Consider the following 25900-nt stretch of genomic DNA (forward strand, 5'->3'; position numbering starts at 1 on the left):
TGACTCCATCATTGTAGATAATTTTAGTTATTTTTCCATTTTCATTTATTAACATTGAATTTCACTTGATGTTTTGTCACTCAGTATGAGATACTTCCATGCTTTGTAGTCAGCTGTAGGTTTGACTACTGCAAAATACTTGGTGTGATGCACAGCTTGCTATAAATCTCTGTTTTCCAGGCCATAAATCTCTGTTTAAGATGCTGATGCATCCTACTGACAGCCACACTCTGGTTTAGATGGGCAATGATTAACGCAACATTTGGTGTCTTACTCTGTGCTGCACCAAGGGAGACACTGACCCTTCCTAGAAGGACTTGATGTCTTTTGAGGGCTGCTACTGAAAATGTGTGTTTTCTTGTGGTTGGTTTTTTGGAGGTTTAAATTATTTGATTTTGAAAGTGCAAAAACACCTGTTCATCCAAACTTGTGTACTTTTTCAAAGAATGCAAGTTTGTGAAGTAGTTTGTTTGAACAAAAGGCATGTGTTTATTTCAAAAAATATTTAATAGTGGCTTAGACTGGATACTGGGAAAATTTTTTTCACCGAAAGGGTTGTCAAGCACTGGAATAGGCTGCCCAGGAAAGTGTCCGAGTCACTATCCCTGGAGATATTTAAAAGATTGCAGGCGTGGCACTTAGGGACATGGTTTAGTGGTGGAGTTGGCAGTGTTAGGTTAATGGATGGAATCAGTCTTAAAGGTCTTTTCCAACTTAAATGCTTCTGTGATTCTCTTATCATTTTTGCTCTGTTTTTACCAGAACAAACCAGACTTCTCTGTAGTTCTGTGAATCGCCTTGTGTATTAACCTTTATAAAGATTAGAATTGTTATATTTTTTTCCTTTTTTGCAGGATGCAAGTGGTAGGAGATGTAACTGTTAAGAGTCTAGCATATTGATGTTGTAGTTCTGTTACAACCTCTGATTGAATTATCATCTGCTTCAGAAAGTCTGTTGCAGTTCAATATTTTTGTTTGTTTAAAATCATGTCTATTGAGCTTCAGTTGGAGTAAGTTTGTCAATAATTGACTTAGAGTGTGGACCTCCCATCTTTTTCTGTAGTGAATAGAAACGCAACGAATTTAGTTAGGCTTTCAGCAACAATTTCAGCTTATTTTTGGTGATCTGTGTGCTCCGCTGACTCTGATAAGCTTCTTGCTTTTAATGCACCTGAAAAGCTTTTCTCACCTAGCTCATTATTTACATGAACATGTTATTTTTTAATTTAATGTTTTTTCCTTTTCAGTTTCCTCATACAAAAGCTTGCTCTGCTAATGTATTAGTCTCTCCTTTGCATGGCTGTTTGGCTGTGCCGTCATTTTCCTTTGGTGTTTTTTGGATAGTGTTTATTTTATAGAGTGTCTATAAACTGTGTCAATTCTGCTCACAGAAATTTATTCTTTTAGGTAATGTTTCATTTTGACTACACTGTTTATATAAACCCCCCTATGTATAGCTTATGGATATAGTTTACAGATAGTCTAGTTTAAAATATTACTCTAGTAATTTGCAGTACTGTTGTCTCTGCTGCAGAGATAATGTGACTATTGCTGCCAGCATTACAGAGTGGCTACAATAATTGCCATGTAATACTACCCCCCCCACACACACATTTCTGTAAGAGTAGTGGAATTAAAGAAATAGTAGGGTTTCCCCCCTTTCTGGACATGGTAATCAATAGTGTTTCTAGTATGCTGTATTTGACTTTGACAGGAAAAGTATCAGTTGAACTGTATATACAGCAACTGAAATCAAACATTAAATAAAACCCTCAGAAAGTACTAATACCTAAGAATGAGAATACAACCAAGCAGTCCAGAAGACATTATCTTCCAAGAATGAGGTAAAAGCAGTAATAAATAGTGAGGAAGTATAAAGTATAATTTTTAAAAAACAAGGAGGCAAACCAATAACCAAACCCCTAGTGTCATGGTTTAGCCCTGACCAGCAACCCAGCCCCACGCAGCCACTCGCTCGCTGCCCCTCGCCCAGAGGGATGGGGAGGAGGATCGGGAAGGAACGTAAAACTCAAGGGCTGAGATAAGAACAATGTAATAGGCAAAGCAAAAGCCGTGCACGCAAGCAAAGCAAAGCAAAACCAGGGATTCGTTCCCCACTCCCCACGGGCAGGCAGGGCTCGGCCATCCCCAGGACAGTGGGGCTCTGGCATGTGTAACGGTGACTCGGGAAGACAAATGCCATAACGCCAGATGTCCCCAACTTCCTTCTTCCCCCAGTTTATATAGCCAGCATGACGTCCCATGGTATACAACACCTCTTTGGCCAGTTGGGGTCACCTGTCCTGGCTCTGTCCCCTCCCAGCTCCCCGTGCCCCCCCAGCCCTCTGGCTGGCAGGGCTCAAGGAACCGAAAAGTCCTTGGCTTAGTATAAACATCACCCAGCAACAACTGAAACCATCAGTGTGTTATCAGCATCTTTCTCACATCACAGCCAAAACACAGCCCTGTACTAACTACTAAGAAGAAAATTAACTCTGTCCCAGCTGAACCCAGGACCCCTAGTCAGACATGTCCCAGGCCGAAATGACTCGGTGGCGCAGCATTCTCCTGGGTTTATAAACAAACCGGCCTGCCGAGAGGCCTTCATAACAGCTGTGTTGTTAGGCCCTGCTGGCAAAACCCAGCAACTTAGCTACATCAAAGCTGAACTTCAAATACCTGATGGTTTACCGAGCCTTGCACCCCTCCAGGCAGCAGGACAGCCTACAGAACTAGCTGTTGTCCAGCGTGTAAATACTTGGGGTTTAGCCTATGCAAAGGTTACAATGCAAAAATCAAATTGCAGAATTTTGTTTTGACAAATGCAGTTTTTGTCAGTTAAAAATCGGTGCTTTCACCTGGGCAAAACTGGTGTAGATTGATATGCAAATGAAACTCTTTACCCCGTTTGTCCTGTAGTTTCTTTTCTGTTTGTTTCTTTCCTTGTTTGTAAAAGGTTTCAGATTAATATCTACGGTTCATTCAGCAAGGAAAGTGTGTGGATTTTCTTTCTTTTTGAAAAGAAATTGCTGTCTGTCAGTGCCATGCCCCCTAAAGACAGAGGCTTATCTGTGAAACCTCCTTACAATTATTGTATAATGAATTCCAACCAGTTCATTAAAAGTGAAAATCACCAAAGAGACCTTTTAGGGCTAATCATGTATGCTGTATGGTTCGGTGTAAGTACAGTGTAATCTGAGCAGGCAGATAAGACCTTGTCTCTGTAGTAATATTTTACTATTGTTCAAAGTGTTAAATAAAAACAGTCCGAACATAGAATTTTATATAACTCTTATAAAGCTACATTGGATGAAGAGTTTCATTCTTGATTTCCATAAAATTAACTCTTGTCTATAAGTCCATCTGCCTGACCCAGTGAAGTGTTTGGTTGTCTACATACCTCATCATATTTGGCAAGTTGAATAAAACTTGCAAGAAAATTGTATGTTGTGTGGGTTTTACTACTTATGGTGGAAGTTGGCATAATTGTTTTCTAAATTAAAATAATTTCCCAGATTGTAAACTATTAATTAAAATTGTCACCATCATATTTACATGCTGCTTTCTGTAAATAACCAAAGAACAGGACTTTCTGTTCAGGCTGCTCATAAAACTTAGAGCCCATGAGCTTACAGGTATTGGGCTGAAATGCTTAATCTCTCAGAGAACATTCACAGTGCCCAACTTGAGATACTACTCTGACTTAACTTGTCTCCTTACCTCCTGTGTTTCAGACGGTAAGAAAAGTTGTGTTGCCCTCTTGAAAATTTTTTGTATGCTGAAAGTTACATTTCCATGATAAGATTATCATGGCCAAAAGAAGGAACAATAAGATGGTTTAATCATTGTTCCTGGTAGAGAGATGGTTTTGTGGTACTTTTTTTTTTTTTTTTTGAATGTGGAGACTGGAATTTCAAAGATGCGTGCAAAAGCTATGGGGGAAAGCAATATAACTGACTATGAAACAACTTACTAAAATCAAAGATGAATGGCTACTACAGTGAATTTAGTATTTGCGCTCACTTCTAGTTCTAAACTGATTTCAACCATGCAGGAAAATGAACTGCACACCACTGCTGACATGTCAGTCAAAATGTTTGTTCAAGAAACTTATTTGTATTGAAAATTAATAAAACCTAAAAGAATATTTTGCCCAATGTAGACGTGTTTTTCAAAGTCTCTTACAAAGGAACTTTTCATTGTTATTTTGCCATGAGGAAAAAAAAAAATATGGCTTTTTGCTGAAAACTGAAATATTTGCAAACAAATGCTAGGTTGGTGCCTAATGGAAACTGTAGCTAGTGCTGCAGGCCTGAGCCCTGGTTTGCACCCAGGCTTGCTCTGTCTGCGCTTTGTCACTGTGTCCCTTTTCCTCACACAGGCGGTGTACCTGGTCAAGTTGCAAAGCAAACGCTAACTTTCTTCTATGGTGCAAAAAAGCAGATTAGAAAATGTGGATTTGAAGAATCAAACCCAAAACTTTTGATGAAGTACAGCAAGGACCAAATATCTTGCCTGAAAATGGAAGTATTTTTTTTTCCAGTGGGTAAGAAGGGGATTTTTTTTTTTCCTCTTGAACATTTTCAAGAAGGTGGAGATGCACAAGAGCTGTGATGGCACATAATTTATAAGTTGCTATTAACAGAAATGGTTATGTTTCAATCTGTTATGCTTTGGTGACCTTGTCCCCGAAATAGTAGCAGATATATATCGGTACAGGGATGATGAGGATGACTTTAAAAAAAAAATAAAATCATAAAATGCTATTACACATCTCATTACTGAGAAGCAAGGGTAATAAGCTGCTGTTCTGCTTCACATAACCATGTTAGTTCATTCAGGTACTGAAGCTAACTTGGGCATCTGTCATGCAGTATTAAAGATTACTACTGTTTTGAAAAAGTAATAGGTAAATAAAATAGTATTGCTGTGACAGGGGAGGCAAACCAAGCATCTTTCTTCTCAATGGAAAGTGAATAGGTGACATGCTGTTTAAAGGAACTGATACGTGACTTGTTAAAAGGAAGTGCTATTCTATTTTTATATGTGGTTTGCCCTTACTATTCTTAACTTGCTGATGGCTTTATGTAAATGTGGCTGCCCTAACGGGTGTGCCAGCGCTATCAGACCCTTGTGTGTCGGAACAAAGGTTTGCATCTTCAGCAATGTTCATTTGTAGCTATTGCTGTTACTGCTAGAAGTAGAGATGGGCATGTGAGGTCCCCTCAGTGACCACCTCCGCTCTTGAAATGTGTCTCCTGAGAGAAGGACCCTGCTTGTGAGGTTTGGCTGTTTCTGCATTGACTAATTTTAGTGCGGACTTCCCAGAGCCTGCTTCTCCATCAACCAGGATGTCTGACTACCTGTCACCTTGTGATCAGATGCCACTTCCATGCAATATATCACAAACTCAATTTGATGTGGTGTATTATTGACTGAACAGTATGCCAAGAACTCTGTCTGGTTCTGCAGATAAATATGATAGCAACTCACACTTTACGTGTTGTCCAGTGGATTACTTGTCTTTTATCACTTGATAATCAGTTGCACTTAATGCTCATGAATACCTGCCTGGCTTGTGAGTGCTCTAGCTCATGGGTTCAATCAGCTGGCACATCTCGTGGTGCACAGCACCTGGGCCTTCCCAGCAGTCTTAAGGACAGTAGTAATCTTTCAATAAAGACTTGGTAATGCTGTAAACAACTCTATAGCATCTTGGGATATCATTCAGGCTGAGGGTGTGTTTTTGTTTCCTTAGTAACATGTTTTTTTGGAATCCAGTGATTGACACAAAACCCATATAAGCCTAGCTAGAGATGTTTGTCAATAAATTGATATTATCTATGATATGATTACAAGGCTGATTGTCAAGCAACAACTGTTTGTTCCTACCCTGCTTATGAGGCTGGAGCTGCCTTTCATCAGTTTCAATCAGCTCTCTGTATTGAGTGGCAAGGTATGAGATCAAATGTTGCTGCTCTGGAACACTGGCACTGAAAGTAAATTAAGGTTGGGATGAGATGTGATTGTAATTTGTGCAAGAAAAGTCATTCTGATGAGGCAAACAGAAGTAATGTTTTGGTTTTTTTCCAGAAACTTCCTAAGGCATTCACTTCAGAGGTGACAACTGAAACATCAGAACAGCTTACTGTACCTGCTGTGGTATTTTGGGATCTCTTGGCTCAAGACATACTTTGATGACAATTGCCTGGACTATTAGTTTTGACCAAGGCTGGAGATACGCTTGAAGCTGTTGTCTACAGCATATGCAGTGCAAAATGAGAGAAAATAAGAAAACTGAGGGGAGGGGGAATACATCACAAACTTCAGTGTATATCATAGATGATACTTATTTAGGTTAGATTTCATTCTAGAATACGTAAAACAAAAAAACCACAAAAGTGTATTTTCAGATTAAATATAGATTGGCTCAGTGCCAACAGCGACAGACAAGTGCATCAGCTTACTGTTGCTTGATGCTGTTGAAAGCATAAGGTGAGTCAAAAATACTTCCGCCATGTCAATAATTAAAACATCCTTGTTTATGTGGGAACAAAACCTTTTTTAAAAGCATCTTTAACAGAGATAGTTAGAAATCAAACTCTTAACTGCCAAGCATTAGGAGACTCCATCTACGTGAAGGTTTGTTTTGCTTTACTGTGGATGCTTTGTGTTGCTCCAGAGGCAGCTGGCTCTGACCACAGCTGGAGGCAGCATTCTGAACAGGATAGGCTTGTGCCGTCATCTGCTAAGGACGAGCATCATGCTTCCTCTATGCTTCTGACTGCATAACTTCTGTACACAGGCACCACCTTCCCCCTCCCCATTCCAGATTTTTAGGGGCTTGTAGTATGTTTTTATTAATGTATTTTTAAAAAAATTATTTCTTGCCAGTGTTTTTCAGAAGTAATAGCTGAATAGCAAGGTCTGAGCAGAACGAGTACTTCTGGAACTGAACTGAAATAGGCGTTACTGCTTGTTGGGATGGGACAGGGGAGCGTACCTATTGGAGCATAAATTCCAGGTAGTGTTTTGCTTAATTTTTTTTTTATTATATCACGGAATAATGACAATACTCTAGCTTAAAGTGGGTCTCTTCTTGTCGCTCAGGAATTCAATATGCCAGCTCTGGGGTAAATTTATACCCATTTTTTCTCATGTCAACAGAACCCTACATCCAGGAATCCTTTTGACTGTTCCCAGTGCTGTTTAATTAATTTATAATTGGTATCTAAATATGATATCTCCACCTTCATTTTGAAAATAAGTATCCTTCTTGTTCTGACTTGTGAAATGGGTTTATATTCTTGCAGTTCTGGTAGGTCTTATTTTATCTTTTTCCTCTTGAATAAATTCTCCTACACAGGTCACTGGAATTGAGAGCCTGTATGAAAACTGTTCACATCAATACATACTACAGTGGGAATAATTTTCTTACCTCTTCCGGAAATTTTTTAAATCATGCATAGTTTATGGCATTTTCACAGATGTATGTTTATGCTGTGGAGTAACATTGCTCTTGAGTAAACAACAAACTTTTCTCCAGCTCGGATTATATAACAGAAATGCATGTTTTCAGTCTCCAAGTAACTTGTAAATACCTTTGCAAGATTTAGTGCTTTATATTCTAATTCTTTATTATTCCAGTCTTCATCTCCTTCATGATTAACATTCCAGTCCTTACTTTGAATGTTCCTCCCAGTTTTGTTTTTCAAGAAATTTCATTGTGGCTCTTGTCCTGTGTGCCTAGGCAATTTGTGAATATACTAAATAACGTCAAGTACTTAAAGAACTTCACTAGGTGGCTTCTAGCATTATGAATCTTCAAAGCAGCATGTCATTATTTCTTCTTTAACTTATTTGCTGTTCATTTTAAGGATCTTGTGCTAATAATACATAACTTACATTTCAATGGTGAACTTCTCTTAGGAGATAGGTTCTTTTTGAAAGAAACATGTAAGTTTAGAGCCTGGACTACAGAGGTTTTGTCTGAAACACTAAGTATTGTCCTATTTTTACACCCCTAGACAACCCCCCATGTTGTTCTTCTTCAAATTTTGTTTTTAAAGCTTTTTTGGCTACTTAAAATCAGATTGCCAGCCTGACTCGTGCTACCTCCCCTGTTCCTACCTACTTTCTTGCATTCTTGGTGTTATTTTAGGATGATGCTATGTTTCACTAAATTTATTAAAAAATAATCTTTGGTCTACAACTGTATGTGCTGTTGTGTCTGTGTTTGTGATTTTGGAGTTGTCTGATCAGTGTGGTGTGTGTTAGTTTTGCTTGCACATCAGTTTTTGCAGTTGCTTACTTCTATACTTTTCCTTCCTGTCCCCATTTGACTTTCTTCCATGTTCAACATCGTCTGCTGTTGTAAATATATACAAAGTGTTATATTGTCTAGCTATGTTATTTTTAACTGATCCTGCTTCATCATTGCTCATGTTTACTTACCATTTTTTATGGATGAATGATTTTCTGGCTTCATTTTTAATGCAGAGTCTAACTCCTTCTGACTGTGTGCAATTCTTGCTCTATTTGTACTTTTTAAGACACAATATTCTTTGGTAAGTCCTTTTCCCTGTTACTTTTTAAGACCTCTGCATATCCAAGTGTTCCGCTAGTTTTCCATTTCACAAGTGGAGAAGTACTTGCTTGGGACACCTGTTCCAGGCAGTACTTTGACCTTTTTGTCTTAACGAAATCCAGAGTTTCCTCAGTGCTCTGAAGTTCCTAGTCCATTTGATACAGTTTTTCTACCTTTATCCAGGTTTCCCTTTTTGAAACAGAGATTCTTAATGCAGTTTGTTGGGGTTTTTTTTATGCTTCCATTGAAGTTGAATGAATCAAATAGTAATCATTCCAGCTGTAGTTATTCTGTACAATGCTTTTCAATTTTTAACTTTTGGAAAGTAATGAAGTCATTAAGAGTAAGGACAGTAACATTAGCAGTTCAAAACACTACTTTTCAGGAAACGCTTTCAAGAAAACGTCCTAGTATGTCAACAATAATTCAAAAGGTTGACTTTATTCTGTACATCGCTATCAGACACTGAATGTTTTGGGTGTTATGAGAACTATTTTGAAAACAGAAAATACATATTTTTCATATTGTGCCCTATTTCTTAAGGTTTTTTTGGTAAGCAATCATATAATTAGACTTATTGGAAATCCATAGATAGTAATTGTCCTGGTTTTGGCTGGGATAGAGTTAATTTTCTTCTTAGGTGATGCAGTGCTGTGTTTTGGTTTTGGTGTGAGAACAGTGTTGATGGCATGCTGATGGGTTTGGTTGTTGGTAGGTAATGTCTATGCCAAGTCAAGGACTTTTCAGGTTCTCGGGCCCTGCCAGCCAGAGGGCTGGGGGCGTGCTGGACACTGGGAGGGGACACAGACAGGACAAGTGACTCAAGCTAGCCAAAGGGATATTCCATACCACTGAATGTCATGCTGAGTATATAAACTGGGGTGGGGGGGAAAGAAGAAGGGGGGGGATGTTTGGTGTTATGGTGTTTGTCTTCCCAAGTCACCATTATGAGTGATGGAGCCCTGGGGATGGCCCAGCCCCTGCCTGCCCATGGGAAACGGTGAATGAATTCCTTGTTTTGCTTTGCTTGCATGTGCGGCTTTTGCTTTACCTATTAAGCTGTCTTTTGTCTCAGCCCAGGAGTTTTCTCGCTTTTAGTCTTCCAGTTCTCTCCCTGATCTTGCTGTGGGGGGAGTGGGTGGGTGGCTGAGTGGTGCTTGGTTGTTGGATGGGGTTAAACCATGACAGTAATGAAATAATTAAAAATTTGTAAAAGTTACGGTGGAAACAAATTGTGAACTAAATTTCATTCTGACTGTAACCACTGAAATGGGGTCAAGCTCACTTCAGTTTACCACATTTCATGGGGGATTCTTTTCTAAGTAGTAAGTCCTGGAGGGCCTAGGACTGAGAAGACGTGAATGAATGCCGCTTAGCACCTCGTTCAGTGGCTGGAATGAAATGCCTTTTGCCGTGCAAAGTCATCTCTTGCTCCTGGACTTTGACTCAAATCCTCTTGTTTGTTCAGCTTTCAAAATGCGGAAGGCAAACCTGTATGATCAAAGTGCACACATCAGCACAGTGTGGTTTTCATGTGTTTTTATACTTTAATTCCTGACCTTCCTCCTTGTAAATGACTTCTATTTCTTTAGAAAAAAAAAAAAGTAATAATGGAAGGCTGTCTAAGAGAGCAATGGGTAACGTTGCCTTCTGTGTGTTTGGGAGCTGAAAAATCCCCAAATGCCTGAGCAGCAGCAGCAGGGAATTTCCCCGGTGAATTCATATGTCGTGCTTATGTTTTTTAATGGCAAAACAAATAAGTCTACGAAAATGTTAAAAACAAGATTTCAATTTTAAGTACTGATATCTGGATGACTATGTTAAACTTTGTAAGAATGGGTTGTCACCTCTGATGTCTCCTTGATGATTCTTTATCCTGTCAATAAAGATAAATTGCAGTTTCTCCTGGTACTTCTGAGATTGCTGTTGGAATCTGTTATGCTAAGCCACCTAGTGCATTCAAATTGGGCCTGGTTTTCAATGATGTTCACAGGACAGACTTTTTACTTTCCCTACACAGCTTAAAGTTTATCTTTCTCCCTGTTCTTCATTCTGTCTTTCTGATATTTGTGAGATAGGTTGACCTGAAAAGGCAAGACTAACAAGAACCTAGTCATGACCATAGGTTATGGCTGAAGGTTGGTGAGGAAATGAGGATGTCTTACCATTGCTGATGTCTTCCATGCCTACAGTGCTCATCTGTTGGGTGGATTCTTCAACAAGCTTCCATGTTTCTTTAGACACAGCATCCTCCTCTTGTGTTCTGGAAGACCAGGAAAACATCATCTGTCCTATGTTGGTGGGAACTGGTGTTTCACTCACACCAGAGAGAGGGCAATTTTTTGCCATGAAGTAAACTGGTGTATAAAGAATGAATCGTACGTGCTAGGTGTGTGGAAGAACTGCAGTACGACAGTGGGCAGGGCTTTTGTCCTTTTAATCTTGTGAGGTCTTTGTAATATTAACATAATATTTAGTGAATCATTGTGATGGGAAAAATACTGACAGTCTTATTAAAATCACTATCAGGTCACCCTCTATGACTTCAGGGTACTAAAGTGAAGTGCAGGTTTCATGTAACTTTTTTTTCTGATATTGTTTGCATGTGTCATGGATAGAGTTATAAAAGAGAAAAGTTAGTTCACCAGTAGGAGTTAAAAAAAAAAAAGAAAAAAGCCAAGAGCACAGAATAATATTCTTTTAATTTACAGTCTATGTAAGAATTGTTAGAAATGTTGTCTTCCACTGAATAAGAGTTGACAATATTCAAACATCAATTTCCTAACATGGGAAGGGTCAAAGGTGTGGTTCAGGACCTGCTTCTACAAGCTTAGTCCAAGCTAACAGTAACCTGTTGCAAAACTGAGAATATGAGGATGTCCACCAAGCATTTAGGCTTTCTGTTGTTTGAATTATTGAGCTTAACTCATGTGTCCATTTTTCTCTGGTAACCATTAATTAGGTTTAATGCTTTGGATTCTATTTGGAGATCTTGTTTCAGTGCTCATCAGCTGGTTCAATAACTTAAAGGATTGAACATCTAGATGCAGTTTAGGATCGGACCATGTGTGGGGTTTGATGTTACCAAAAATACATAGATTTTTCCTTAATTTCTTGCCTCCTGTTGTATCAAGTGGGAGTTTGAAGAGCTTTATTCGGTTGTGTTATTTCAGTATCATATTTGAGACTGGAGATGAGCCAAAGGCTGTGGGGCTTTTTTGGGTGTGTGGGGTTTTTTTGTGTAGTATATAACCTGCGGGACTGGATCATCATCTTTCCTTGTTTCTCTGTTCTCAAAGCAAAAATACCTCACAGAATTCTCGAGTCCACCTGCCCTGCTCAAGCAGGATGACCAGGACTTTGTCCAGTCTCCAAGGGTGGAGACTCTGCAACCACTCCTGTTTCAGTGTTTGGCCACCCTCAGAGTAAAAATGTGTTTTCCTGTGTTTAGATTGAATTTCCTGGGTTTTAATTTGTGCTCGTTGCTTCTTCTCCTGTCATTGGGCACCACTGAGGTGAGTGTGGCTTCTCCTTCATTCCCTGCCCAGTGTTTGTACACATGGATAAGATCCCCTGATCCTGCTCTTCTTCAGGCTGAGTAGTCCCATTTCTTTCAACCTCTCCTCATAAGACAGATGCTTCAGACACTGCATCATCTCTGTGGCCCTGCACTGGGCTTGTTACGCTGTGCCCATCTCCCTCTTGTCCTGTGTAGCCCAGAGTGGGCAGCACACTCCCGGGGTGTCCCACTGGTACTGGGTACAGGGGAGGGATGACTTTCTTCTGCCTGGAGTCAAGAAAGAGAAAGAATGTGGGGAATCATATTTGGTGGGGGTGGGGATTAAAAAAAAAAAGCATACATGTAGATGTATGTGAGAATCCAGCTATTTCAGGACTTGGACAAATCATTTTGTCATCTCATTACCCATTTAAAAATAAAATAAATAAAAAAATAAAAAGGGAGGTATTACCCTAACGTTTTATGATTGACTTTATTGTGCTACTTCCTCTGAAATACCTGTTCTCTCAGAATTTTTAATCCATTTATCCCTGCAGCATTTTTGTGTGAAAGGTACATTAAGTGTATCCTGAGACTGCGTAATGATTCCAGATGGATTACTAAAGGCATGCAGTAAGCCTGTTTCATGGGGAAGCAGGGCTGGCTAATCAGTTTCTTTAAAACTCATTCAGTAACCCCTGGAGTTTCACTTGCCCTTGGGCACCTGTATGTGACCTCCTGGAGAAACTTCCATGTGTTGTGTATTCTGCACGTGGTAATATGTCAGCAGCTTCAGCTTTAGTGGCTGACAATGTAACCTCTTTTAAATAAAAATGAAAACTGATTTTCATTTAACAAGTATATCATGTTCTTAAAGAAAAAAGCAATGTAAAATTATTTCATTCCTAGTGCTACAACTACACAAACAGCATCTTGAACTGTATAACTGGCCATATTGCCTGCACACTGGCAATTTTTATTTTATAGTGTAACATTTGCAGTTTTCATGCTGAATTTCAAAGCTCATAGTCTACCAGGTCCCCAAGCTGCTCACCTGAGCCATGCAAGCGTTTGTAATATTTAATCTTCTATTTTGAGCCAGCAAAGTTCTGGATTTTTTTTGTTAATTTTTGATATTTTTTTTTTTAGGGAGGAACTTTATTTGCTTTATTGTTGCTAACTGCATTTTGATGACTGGAGAACACTTAAATACTGCTCAGTTTGCAAACTGTTATGGAGGGGAGGAGTTGCTGTGGGTAGCATTTCCTGATCACTTCATGTGTTGCAGTCGAACACTGGAGCTGGCCCCCTTGCTGCCTGCTTATCTGCTACCTATCGCAGCAATCATTTACACTTCGTACTGTGGAAATCTAACGAATCCTTAGCGCGTGTGTCTGGGCCGTGCACAGCTGGTGTAACAGAAAATTAAGTTGCCCATACACTAAACCAAATGATTGATAGCCAAGGTTTTCACCTAGCAAAGTGCAGTTTTCTTACATAATTACAAGAATTTTATGCAGCACTAAATCTATTCCCTGACTAAGAATTGAAGGGTTGTTCTGACTGAGTTATGAAAGAAATTATAAACTAATTTGTGGAAACAACATCTGTTGTACACAGGCAAAAAAAAGCTCTTAGAGGAAAGAAAGAGAATTTATTTCCCTCTGTTCGCAGCTACTTATAAGACAAAAGGAGAAAACCCGGGGTATTACAGTCAGTAGTTCTTGTACAACACATGTTTATGTACACAATCTCATTTGCTGAAAAACAAGGGGTTTTGTTTTTAGATGTGCCCAGGGACATCAAATATGTCTTGAGTGAGACACAATGAGTGGGAATTTATTTCCATGTCTGTTTGGCACATGGTCTTGTTGAGCTTGTGAGATCTTTGTCATTAATGTCACAGAATTGAGACAAGGTTACTCAGTAATTAACGCTGCCAGAGACTAGAACTAAAGTGGTGAAGACTGCTTGAGTTCTGGTAATATGCCTCCCCACTTCTGTGCGGTCTGATGTTGTCTGTAGTGGATTCTAGTCCAGCGCTTTATGCGGAAGAAAATGCTTTTCCATCTGGGTTATCTAACATTTGTTCACTTTTGGCAAGGTTGAATGCAATAAAAATGTAATTCCCACATTGCTTAGTAATGTGGTCTTTTTTTTTTTTGTGTGTGTGGTTTTTTTAAATGTATTGCATATTTTGCATTGTCACCTGCCTTGCTGGGACTTGCAAATAGCTAGCAAAAAAAAAAGAGTATGGAAAATTACAACCTGCACTTTTACATGGCTTAAACAGTTATTTCCAAAGACAATATGGTATGACGGTGAGAAACTTTGCATATGCATTGTCCTAGTGTGTGAGGGCAGGTTCTGTGTATGCATCTTACTTACACAAAGAAAATATGAAGGATATTGGAGGTCAGTTATCAGTCCTGGCTGATTTAAAGATAGATGGGTTTTGTTGCAACTATGAGTGATGTTTATATTTACAATGGAAATGTACCCTTTGAGATGGTGCAAAAAAAATCACCATCAGGCTTTGAGGAATACTGGATGAGAGGGCAAAGTAAAGGGAAGAGTCAAAGGTGGCAATTGTGCTACAAACCCAAGTGATGGATGTTTGTTGGTTTTTAAAAAAAGATTTTTATTGGCTGTGCCAGCAATGAAAATATTCAAGTTTACAAGGGAAAATGAATTCATTTTTGGCCTTGTGAAAGTGAAACTGTGTTGAAGCATCAAAAAAGATACTGAATGAAGGGGGAAACTGTTGCATAATTTAGCCAAGGTGCAGAAGTACCAAAAGTGTAGGTGGAACAAGAGCAAGGGGATCAGGGGTAATGGGTGCAGCCGTGACTCAGGAGCACTAAGTTGGTACAAGTACTTATCTTTAGACTTGTCTTTGCTGCTTTTCTTTTACAGCTATTATCTGGACCATTTATTTGAACACTATTTTGCACTGCAAATGTTTATGTCTACTGTTCCACCATTAATTACGCAAGTAAATGTCATCATTTTCATATAAGTTTTGAGTGTGCTGAGGTACTGTTATTACTAGTGGTAAATGAACTAAATTATAGTTTGCTTTAGAAAGTAAAAACCCCAACCTTTAAAAGTGATACTATCCCTCCAAATGCCAGCCTGATACAGATTCCAGTGTTAGAAATGAGGAAATTAAGTCAAGAGAAGCTGAGGAACTGTTGTATTCTGTGGCATCTTGTCTCATCTGCTAGCAAAGCAGTCTCATCTAGGGAAATAGTGAAAAGTTCTCCATATGTTGTTGTTCTTATTAGCAGTAATAGTTTTTAAAGGAAAAAATACATTAATTTTGATTTCTTATTTTCTTTTCCTCTGGTCAAACAGCTGCCTTCAGAAATTTTATCATTAGAAGTTTACTGCTTGCAGTTCTTCTCAAGGTTAGTTCTCCCTTCATTCTTCTGACTTCTGTGAAGACAATTTAGATAAGTACAGTCAGCTTGAGAAAGCTCTGCACTTTTACAAGAATCCTGTACAGAAAAATATACTTTGGCAGAGAGTACAATTGCTGCCTACCTGCAGTAAGAATGTCTACAGTTCAGCAACATAGTAAATTACTTCTTTAATACTCTAATGTATTTGATGTGATCCCCCCCCCCCCCCCCCCCCAGTCTCTGAAATAAATATTCAAAGAGCTGGGGGGGGACACTCTACAGTGTCTTTCCCTCTCTCTATTTCTTTCAGATGTTGTGTGTATGTACTGTTCTGACTGAGAAGCTGTGAGTGCTACCATAACATGGAAAGTGTCTTTTTTATGGAAAAGGCAACTTCCAAAAGGTTTCCTGTACCAGCTCTATGCTAGCTGCATCCACAGGTGGAGTGGTAGGGGATTAGCCAGCTGTAATATGCAGGTCTTGTTCAGCTGTGCAGGTAGCGCAGCTCTCCAGTGCTGGGTAACACCACTTCTCCAAATTGCCAGTCTGTAGGATAGGAAGAAAAAAAGTTAAATGCTACTTACCGCAGGAGTAATACTGTTTTACCTTTTTTCTAGCAAGCTGGAGGAGAGGGTGTTACTGAGCAATGGCACTAGGTGCTGAAATAAGAATACTCCAACAAGATTTTGCGTAAGGGTCATTACATCACTTTAATAAAAATGAACCAAAAACCCAACTGAAAACGCTTACTGACGTGGTGAAGAAAGCTAAAGGCCTTTCACCATAACTCGTTCTGCGCAAGGATGCTACGTGTGGTGCTCGGAGAGGCTGCCACAGTGCAGCTGCCTGTGCCACCCTTGGCTGTGGCTGGCTGCCGCGGGTGTGGGGGCTGTACTAGGAACTCTCGCTTTTGCTTTTTAGACTGTGGCTAATGCTGAGAAAACTGTCCTTTTGTCCTCTGATGCTCTGAGAAACATGTGCATGCTTGAGCTTGCAACTGTAAGATGAAGTTTGGGTTTCTGTTTCTCAGATGACTTGGGAAGGTGTGTGGGCAGCAGAAGCAGCGTAGCCTGGTTTGTTATGGGTCAGCCATGCTGCAGCAGGTCAGGTGGTCAGAGGCAGATTATCTTGGTCAAAACAAAAAAAGCTTGAAATGCAGAACATGTTTACTTGCACGACTGTCAATAACAACATAGATACACTTCCATTTTAGTAAGGTAGATTATATTTGCTGATTGACGTGGTACTAACAATCCAGGTCCTAGAAGAAGCCTTAATTTTTGACTGAAGAGAATAAAATATTTACTATGTTTAAAAATAATATATAATTATATAACCATATAATGTTACATTTATAAAATTTATAAGCAATTTGTTTCTCCACCATTCTGTTTTTGCGGTTAACTGTCCAGGTGCGCAGCTTCAAATGTTATGTAGTGGCCTGTTAATGTTTAATTTCTAGTTGGACATTGGGAAATGTAGGAATCTTCTGTGTTTAACTCTGCAGCACTGCTGTAACTGTCATCTTCTTGAGTGTTTCTGTTCCAGATCTTAACATAGCTGTAAGAAGAGAGATAAGTATACTATTTTTCAGTTTTATGTATGCTGGAATATCCTAAACTAAGGAACTAAAAGAATAAGGAATAAAAGTTCTAAAATACTTTTAATATACATAAATTCATAATTCCTGTGAAGAATCCATATATGAGGTATATAATCCAGTGAGAGTTGTGCATTAATCCTTTGGAATTTGCCCGATATTTAAATGAACAAGCACACCAGTGCCCAGTGCAAGCCTTCTTTTACTGCTGTAGCGCCACAGTGATCTTATAGACTGCACGGGGAGGGGGGAAAAAAGACCCTCCGTCCTGGTCTAATATCCTCCTACAACTACTTCTGTTATTTTTACTCTTACACAATATATTCATGTAAGATCCTAGTGCTCGAGCAGTAAATATTAATTCTGTAGTAAAAATGATACAATTTGCATGCCTACCACTACCTTTTATTGAATAGCTGCAAAGACTGAACATCTAAATATTGCAATATTCTTTAATGTAGAACTGTCAGATACTGATATGAAACTATATTACACTGTAGTTTTTCCACTGTACTTTCTGTTCAAAGAAATTCATACAGTTAAAATGAGTTACAATAGGTTCTTTATCTCCCACAAATTCAAGGCATAACGTTTTAGTGTGAGGAATATGGAATAATTGGTTTACGCTCTGAATTATGTAAATGCCATGTCTAAAAGGTACAATAATTAAGGACCAGACTACCTATGCTTTAAAAAAAATAAAAAAAAAAAATATCTGTGTTAAGTTTCAGTATTAATTCAGCTTGGTAGTAAGAGAAGAGGCACTGTGACCAGATCAGCAGCCAGTGGTGTGTAAGGAGCCAACGGGTCAGGATCTTGCAAATCTTTCCTCCCCAACCTCCGAAAGGGGGTTTGCATTTATGTCAGGGGGGGCTTGTGGCACAAGCCTACTCCTGATCTGTGTGTCTGGTGGAGCTGGATGGCAGGTCCCACTGGTGCTGGGAACCCCAAGCTGGCCGGAGGAAAGGGTGCTGGAAGGGAAGGGGAGAACCCTGCCAGAGCCAGGGCTCTGCACACAGCGCTGCACTCCTTCCACACTGATACATTTGTCAATGGTCCATTTCTCCTTTGTTATTTACAAACACGTTTTATGGACCTTTTGCATTTTAGAGAGGAACATCTGCAACCTCAAGTACCCTGCTGTATTTTAGAACATTAGTAATATGAGAAACGAGTATTCTTAGAGATGCTAATAAAACTGTTCTAACTATTGCAATATTCCTCCCTGCAATTTTTGACCAAAATCTAGTAGCAGGGAAAACATTGTCATTTCTTTTCACGAACGTAATTCTCTGTAATACGTGATCAGTAGGTTTCATTTTAGAAGCCAGTGGTTTTGATTTGCTAGTGAAAGGACTTATAAGTCAAGCATAGTCCGTCTTCAAGGGTGGAAAAATCCCCACCTTTCAAAAGATTCAGCATGAGGAAAAGAGACTGAACTTTCTTTCAGTGGGACTGTTGTTCTTCAACCAGAACCAGTCTGTTTGCTCTTCTCATCGCCCTGGTGCAGTTCTTCAGGAGCAGGCAGAATTTAAACTCATCCCTTCCAAAGGACTGTTCTTGATAGGAATAGGTGAACTCTCGCCGGATAAGTTCAGTTAAAATAAATTGCAAGCTTTGGCATTTCCAGTGCTTCCCCACCTGGAAAAGGAAAAAAAAGAAGAAAAAAAAAAAAAGCCTGTGATCCATAGCTGACGCAAGTATTTTTTCTTTATTGCTCTTCACAGGGAATTAAAAGTTCAGGAAGAACAGTGAAAGTGAGATTCAAGCCTCTTTCATAAAAGGTTGTATGTTGCTATTATTTGTTGCTATGTACCCAACTCTTACTTGTTATATTTTTCTTTTGAAATATTTACTTTGGGTTTTTACAGTGAGGTGTGTACCTTCATCATTATTTCAGAAGTATCTATTTTTCTTTAACTTGAAACCCCGTTTTCACCCAGAAAAGTTTGTTGGAAACTTTCTGGTGAATTTGAGGAAAGTTTCATGCCTGCCAGAAGTCCACCTGGCTCTGGACTGCAACCTGGAATACAGATTCACTGAGGACATCAGCATTCCCTGTATGCGCATCCTTGACTACCACATCTGATTCCCAGTTAGTGTGAAGCAAGCAATGCCTTGCCTAATTCATGGCATTTCTTAAAGAGCTGGCTATACCTTTAACAGCATTAGAAAGAAATCCGAGACATGATTTTAAAGTATCATTTGCCGTACAGTGTAAAAGCTATTTTTTTTTTCACTATTCCATTGAAAATCTGCAGGTTTTCCTACTGCTAAAACCACCAGGGCCCAGAAAATGAGTTTTAAAAAAGTCCCGTTATATCCATTTTGCGTTTCTGAATTTTCATGCTGCCTGCTTTCAGACACTTTTTTTCAGTCTGCAGTTGTAATAGATTTGTAAATTTAAAACTAAGATACCTGCATAAAATACAGTCTCCAAGAGGGATAGTACTAAGAATACAAACCATTTGGACTGGGTCCGTTGTTGAATATTACTAAGAAATGAAATCAGCCTTCAACCTGCAGGCAGAACCTCATCAGGGCAAAACCACTCCCAGGCTGCCCAGAGGAATAGTTTGGGGTTTTGTCTGAGTGATGGTGTGAGTTGTGCCCCTTCCCTTCACTGAAGGGCAAGATTTATTTGGAGGGAAATCTAGTTAAAGAGGGCATTGATATGCATTTCTAATCTCCTTCCCAAACATCAGTACGATTGTGAACTTTGTCATCTTTTTAACTGAAAGAACCGGGAACCCAACCCAGATTCCTGCTGCGGCACTCAGGTGTGCGCAGGTGATGCTCCAGGAGCAATCTTGGTTAGAGGGGAAACAGAAAAAACGAAAAGACCAGGGACCATTGACACAGGAGGATTCTCTAAACTGACCTGTGAAGTGTGACTGGATGGTGTTTGTTACCACAGGACGCTCAGTGCCTGGTGGTGTAGGAGGAACTCACTGAAGTCTCTGCCTCTTGCTCTCTGGCTCCTTTGTAGGATCTCCCGGGTGGATTAATTTGGGTGGGAGGGGGAAAGGGGCAAATGTGAACGTGGATTTCAACTTAGAGTTGTATTTTCTTCTTTGTAGGAGGCTCTGAAATGATGAACAGGCAAGCAGGGAAACACATCCATCTGTGTTGGGTGTTAAATTGTTACCAGCTCAGCTGGTAACCTCTTTCTTGTCCCCTTGTCATCTTTGTCCCTCCAGCCTCCAAGTCTGTCTCCTGTTAGAACTTTTTTTTTTCTTGCAGATAAATAACAAGTTACTTAATGCTTTTGGAACTTTTTTTTACTAAAACCTGTAATACCTGACTCAAATCTAAATTCTTTAGGTGTTGCTTAGATAGGTAAATCGTTAGTTTTATTGTGAGTGTGTACAGGACTACACATGGATAATTGAGAAAATCTGTTGTAAATCTAGTACTGGTACTCATCAATATATAGTAATGTTGTATAAAATCTTAAGAGCATCCCATTCACAACTTACATTCACTTCTTTCATCTTACCCTTTACTGTAGTAGTTCCACACAGAAGGAAAATATTTGCTGCCTTTGTATGTTGTGTTGATGGTTACACTGTTATTGATTTCTTTTTTTTTTTTTTAAAAAAAAAACACCAAAAAATTAGTAGGTTGATTTTAATGCCTATTTTGTTAGTACTTACCTATACGTTAAAACTCCAGAAGTTTCTTGAAAAGATTAAGGGCTCAGTCTTGCAAATCTTTACTTACATGGTAAGTTTTATTTAATTCGGTAATAGGGCCTTACTCTGTGGAGAAGGAGCCACTCATTTGGGGTCTGTGCTTTCAGTGAGCTTAAAATATGTTTGAGAATTACCGTGCTGAATCATTTTCTAATTTAGCAGACAGGAAAACCTTCAAATGTCTGAGAAAGAGACCTTCCAAGGATTTTGATGGTGATAAAGTATAGAAGTGGCCATGGTCTCTTGTGAGACAGCATCATGTTGAAGGGCAAAGGGAGAATGGAAATTCTGCTGAAGCAGCAAGAGAGAATTCTTCAGGGAAATGATAGGACGTTTTGATTAAACCAGTTGAAGAACAAATTTCTCTTGTTAAGGGAGGTTGGGGGGAATTGATTCAGCTCAGTGGTGTCCTCCCTCCTCCCTTCAGCTTCTTGGAGTAACTGAAGTTTATAAAGGGGTTTTAATTTTCTTCCCAGATTTATGTGTGTGTAACCTAATTAAGCATTACCTGTATGCTGCATTTAGCAATAGCTTATATTCAGAAAGGGTGGTGGGATTTTTAGCTAACAATGGTGTAAGAAATTTTCTGCATAATGCTCTTCTACTTTATAACATCCATCATCAATACTGCTAATGCTCCATTTGAGAACCATATTTAAAAAAAAAAAATAAAAATTGGGACGATGGTTATGTTAAAACTTGTTTCTTCTGTTGGAATAATGGGATGTCCCAAACAAAACTGATGTGTCACAGTGCTAGGCAGTCTGTCCATGAACTGGAATGATGGTTTTCCCTGAAATGTGCGAGAGGGTCTTTTCCCATAGGACGCTGGCATTTAAGAAATGTCATATTGGATCAGGTCAGTGTAATATTTTGAAAGGTGTCATGGAGTAATGTTTTGTCTTCTCCTGCTGCAGCAAATAAATCTTGTCTGCTAAAATCTAAGAATAGTAGGGGCAAGCTGTGCAGCATCTCAAATGTTATGTTACACCATCTCTGTGTGAGCAGAGATGCCAGTTCTAAGTGGGAATGGAAATAAACAGGCAAAATGATTTTATGTTTGGTACTGACCAAACTGCAAACACCCGTTTGCATTTAACTTTTTCCTCCATTATTATTACTTAGTGACTACTGGTTTTCTTTGTCCCAGGAGCTGATACATCTACCTCCAGGACAGGTGGTTTATTAATAAAGATTATATTTTATTTGACTTCAGTAATAGTTCATAAAACAACTCAAAGTGATTTAGAAATATTTATTAAACTTTGAAGCTTCCAGCTATGAAAATTCTCACTGTTATATTGGTGGAATCATTGAAATGCATCTAATACTTGGGGTTTAATAGATCATATAGTGCAAATAAAAACTCAAAATGCAGGTGAAGACAAAATAATAAGCAATAATAAGTTTGATGTTGCTTTTTCGTCATGCTATGTGAGAAAATCTAGTAGTTTTGGAAGGGTAAGTGAACATTTAAACAAGACCCCACTTGTTTAAGTCTTACAAGTCCAAGTCCCTCCAGATTAAATGTAGAAACTGATACTCAGTTAGAAGTTTTCCATATATTGGATACAAAGCCTGAAATTAGACAGTAATCAGGCTTCAGCAGAGAAGAGTTAACTTCCTTCACTTTCTTGTTTCCTGTTCTTCTCCAGTCCCATTTTGTAAGGCAGTTTAGTCTTACAATTAAAGCAGTAGTCAAAGACTCACAAATCTTGATTTTTAATTCAGTTCTACCAGAGATTAAGTGCAATGCTGAGTGACTATGTAATCCTCTTTTAAAAAGAAATTCTCTGATGGTGTTCCACAATTATGCCAATGATGGTTGTCTGGTTTCTGTATTGTCTGTTTTTTTTTTCTTTGCTTTAAATGCGACTCTCATCACTGTAAATAAAGTCTCAAATTACAGTCTGACTTATTTAGATCTTCTTATGAAACTTCTATTTTTCTCTCTTTCTGATAAAAACATACAGCAATCATAAACATATTGATGACATTTGGAAGAAACTGTCTTTTCTAAGCAGAAAACATCTTTCCACAACATCCTTGTAATTCAAACACAGGAGTAGTAAATATTTTAAATAACTTCATTTCTAGAAAGGAGCTTAACAGAAGTAGTATTGTGAACAGGAAAAACAAGTTATGGATCTGTTTGGTGTTTTTTTTTCTTTTTGTGCATGTGTGTATATATATATGTAAAAATCTAGGTAGTAGGATAGAAGTATTCTTAACCTCAGTTCATGGTCAAGTTTCTTCATCTTCTTTACATAATCAATGTGATGTGAAGCATGGAATTTATACTGTAGCTTAGGGATTTGCTAAAATATTTGACTTTTTCCTTTCCTGAGAGCTACCATATATACATAAAATGTGTATGTGAACATACGTATGGGTGTCTCAACATTAGAGATAAATTTGTAAGGAAAAATAATTGTTTGATAGAAGGATATATGGAGATGAGCAAATGTTACGATATCAGTTGGATGTGAAAGTGTATAAGACTTGTGCTGTCCGTCTTCTATTGAGCATTGAGTATTTCATGCATTGGTTAAGTCAATTCAGAGACTTTAGTGTTTGATGCATTACCTTTTCCCTTTGGAAAATTACCACCAGTAGTAAGTACTTTTAGTGCTGACAAACAGCACATTTAAAGGCAGTGGTCATTGTAGCATCACAAGATGTGCAGGGAAAGAAGAAAAATGTAATCACATTTTTTTAGCGAAAGTCTTCTGTTGTCTTCACTGTTCTACTCGGTGAAGTTGGTTACGTATTTTACTTGCTTAGAGCAAATGTGGATCAGCCCCAGGAGGAAAGCAATGGACCCAGAATCGTTTTGGTGGTAACAGTTCCTATCCGGAGCACAGCTGAGGCTCTCAGTGCGGAGCTATTTCATCATGTTTACTGTGGCAGCTCGCCACAGGCAACCCAATGTAAAGGTTATTGTATTTGAGGAGTTAATATTGTTAAAGCCCTTGGAAGATTAGTGAAGTGCTATCTAAAGGTTAAACAGTGTTATGATGGGAAAGAGTAATGCAAATGGCATTCCCTTGCTTCTCCTACTGTTACTTTCTCTGCTTCACCTGTGACAGGGTGTGTTGTAGGTGTGTGGGTTACAGTCCCTGCCGGAGGCCACGAGTAGGTAAGATGTCAGGTAACCTGCCTCTCCTTTGTGCTGCTTGGAGAGCACTGACTGTGTCACACGGCTAAGCATATGGTCCCTGGTGTATCGCCCGTGTCTGAAAAGGGCCTTGTGATGCCTTAATTATCATTTCTTGGGTTACAGGAGTGGGTTCCCCTTTCCACTGTCTTTGTGGTGGGCTCTCATTTGAGAAGGAAGAAAAAACCCTTTTGGCCTCAGTGATGCTGCGTTGTCAGGGGTCGCGCGCTGTCCCTCTGGGAGGCGGCGTCTGGCTGTGCTCATCCCCCAGTAGCACCTATAGCACCAGCCCTGGGAAGCATCAGCCGTGGAAGTTCTCTCATGGGGCTTTGATTGATGGTGTCAAATCTGAGCGTCTGGTGAGGGTGAGAGCCCTGAGGGACTGCACCCTTGAGCATCCACTTCTGTGATTTTCCCCTCCTTTTTCCTTTCCCTTTACTGCTGAGACTCCACTGAACTTTGTCGTAATCAAGACGTTTTTGACTGAGGGCTGTAGGGATGAGTAACAAATAGAAAAGAAATAAAAAAACCAAGGTCTGCAGTTTTTTCTGTCGCACAGTTGCTGTATAATATTGTATGGTTTTATGATGTGACCGCCCCTGAGCTCCAAAAGAGCTCTTCCTGCATTATAAGGTGCTACAGTATTTCTTACAAGTGGAATGAAAAATGGATGCTTTGCAGATGGAGGGATGTGACTAATGGTGGAAGATGTTGATCTGGCTGGAAATTGTTACGTAAGGTTTCAAGATTTCAAGAACTGACTTCTTCCAACTAGGAAGCTAAAAGTTGAGAAATATTCTTCACGAAGGCAAATTCTACAATAATTATCTTAAGGATTGGTCATGGTTATTTTTACAGTATTTCCCTTTTATAAAGGGAAATTTATAAATAAGGAAAAAAATGTTTGTTCCGAAACATCAGGTTTGGGAGCTTGGCACTGTGAGTACAGTTTCCAATTTTATTACAAAAACAGTAGAAGTGGAAATAGGGCTTGTTTTTCTTTTAGACTAGTTCTATTAAAGTTTCTCTGATTAGCGCTAATGATAGCTACTCAATGGTAATGATGATAACTATATAGCTGATTTTTATTACAATAGAGCATACAGATTTCAATTAAGATAGGGGACCATCTCCCTGTTTTAGGTCCTTCCTCTGTAGGAAGCATTTTTTCCTTTACATACTTAACTGGTGAAGGATGGAAAGGGAACAGTCATGGACATTAATTGATACTTCAAAGGTTTTACAGCAGGTCAGCAATTAAATAAAACATATTTTGAATAATGATACAGATTTCTGTCTACATTAGACCACATAACTCTGCCAAATGTGCCTGCAAGACTACCAGAAACATACTTAATGCACTGAATCAATGAATTGATGTAGTCATGATTTGTTTTTAAATCATTATTCCAAATGAGGCACAATTCCGTGGGCAATTCTTTCTGTATTTAATAATGTTCTAAGCAGCTGTTGTGATACCCTTTGCTGCACATTGCTATTCTGATGCACAGCTTTGGACGTAATAAAACACTGAATTTCCAGGAGAGAAAAAGAAAATCAACACAGCACTTCAAGCCATTTCATGTTTTGTTCTACTGTAAATTCAAAGTATGCTCGCTTCTTCCATCAGAGTGGTTATTGTGGGTGGTTAAAAATGTAGCCAAGTATAGAAAGCCATTCTTCCCCCACCAAACTGGCATTTTCTCTTTCTTTATCTACGCTCCCACTTCCCTCTGCATTACTTTGCTTTGAGTGCCAGTGTGCATGTTAACCAGAGCTGTATGTCCTCATATTTGAGGGGTGGGGGGTACAGGGGGAAAAGGAAGGCTTTTATGTTATTGTTTTCTAAATATTATGTTGTTGTGTAATTTAACCTGATTTCAGACGTTCTCCTGAGTGCTAGTAATGAAAACTGTTATAATTTGCAATAAAGTCAATGGCATGGTTTTTTTTACAAA

Source organism: Falco cherrug, chromosome 2 (genome assembly GCF_023634085.1).
Source record: "Falco cherrug isolate bFalChe1 chromosome 2, bFalChe1.pri, whole genome shotgun sequence".
Lineage (NCBI taxonomy): Eukaryota > Metazoa > Chordata > Aves > Falconiformes > Falconidae > Falco > Falco cherrug.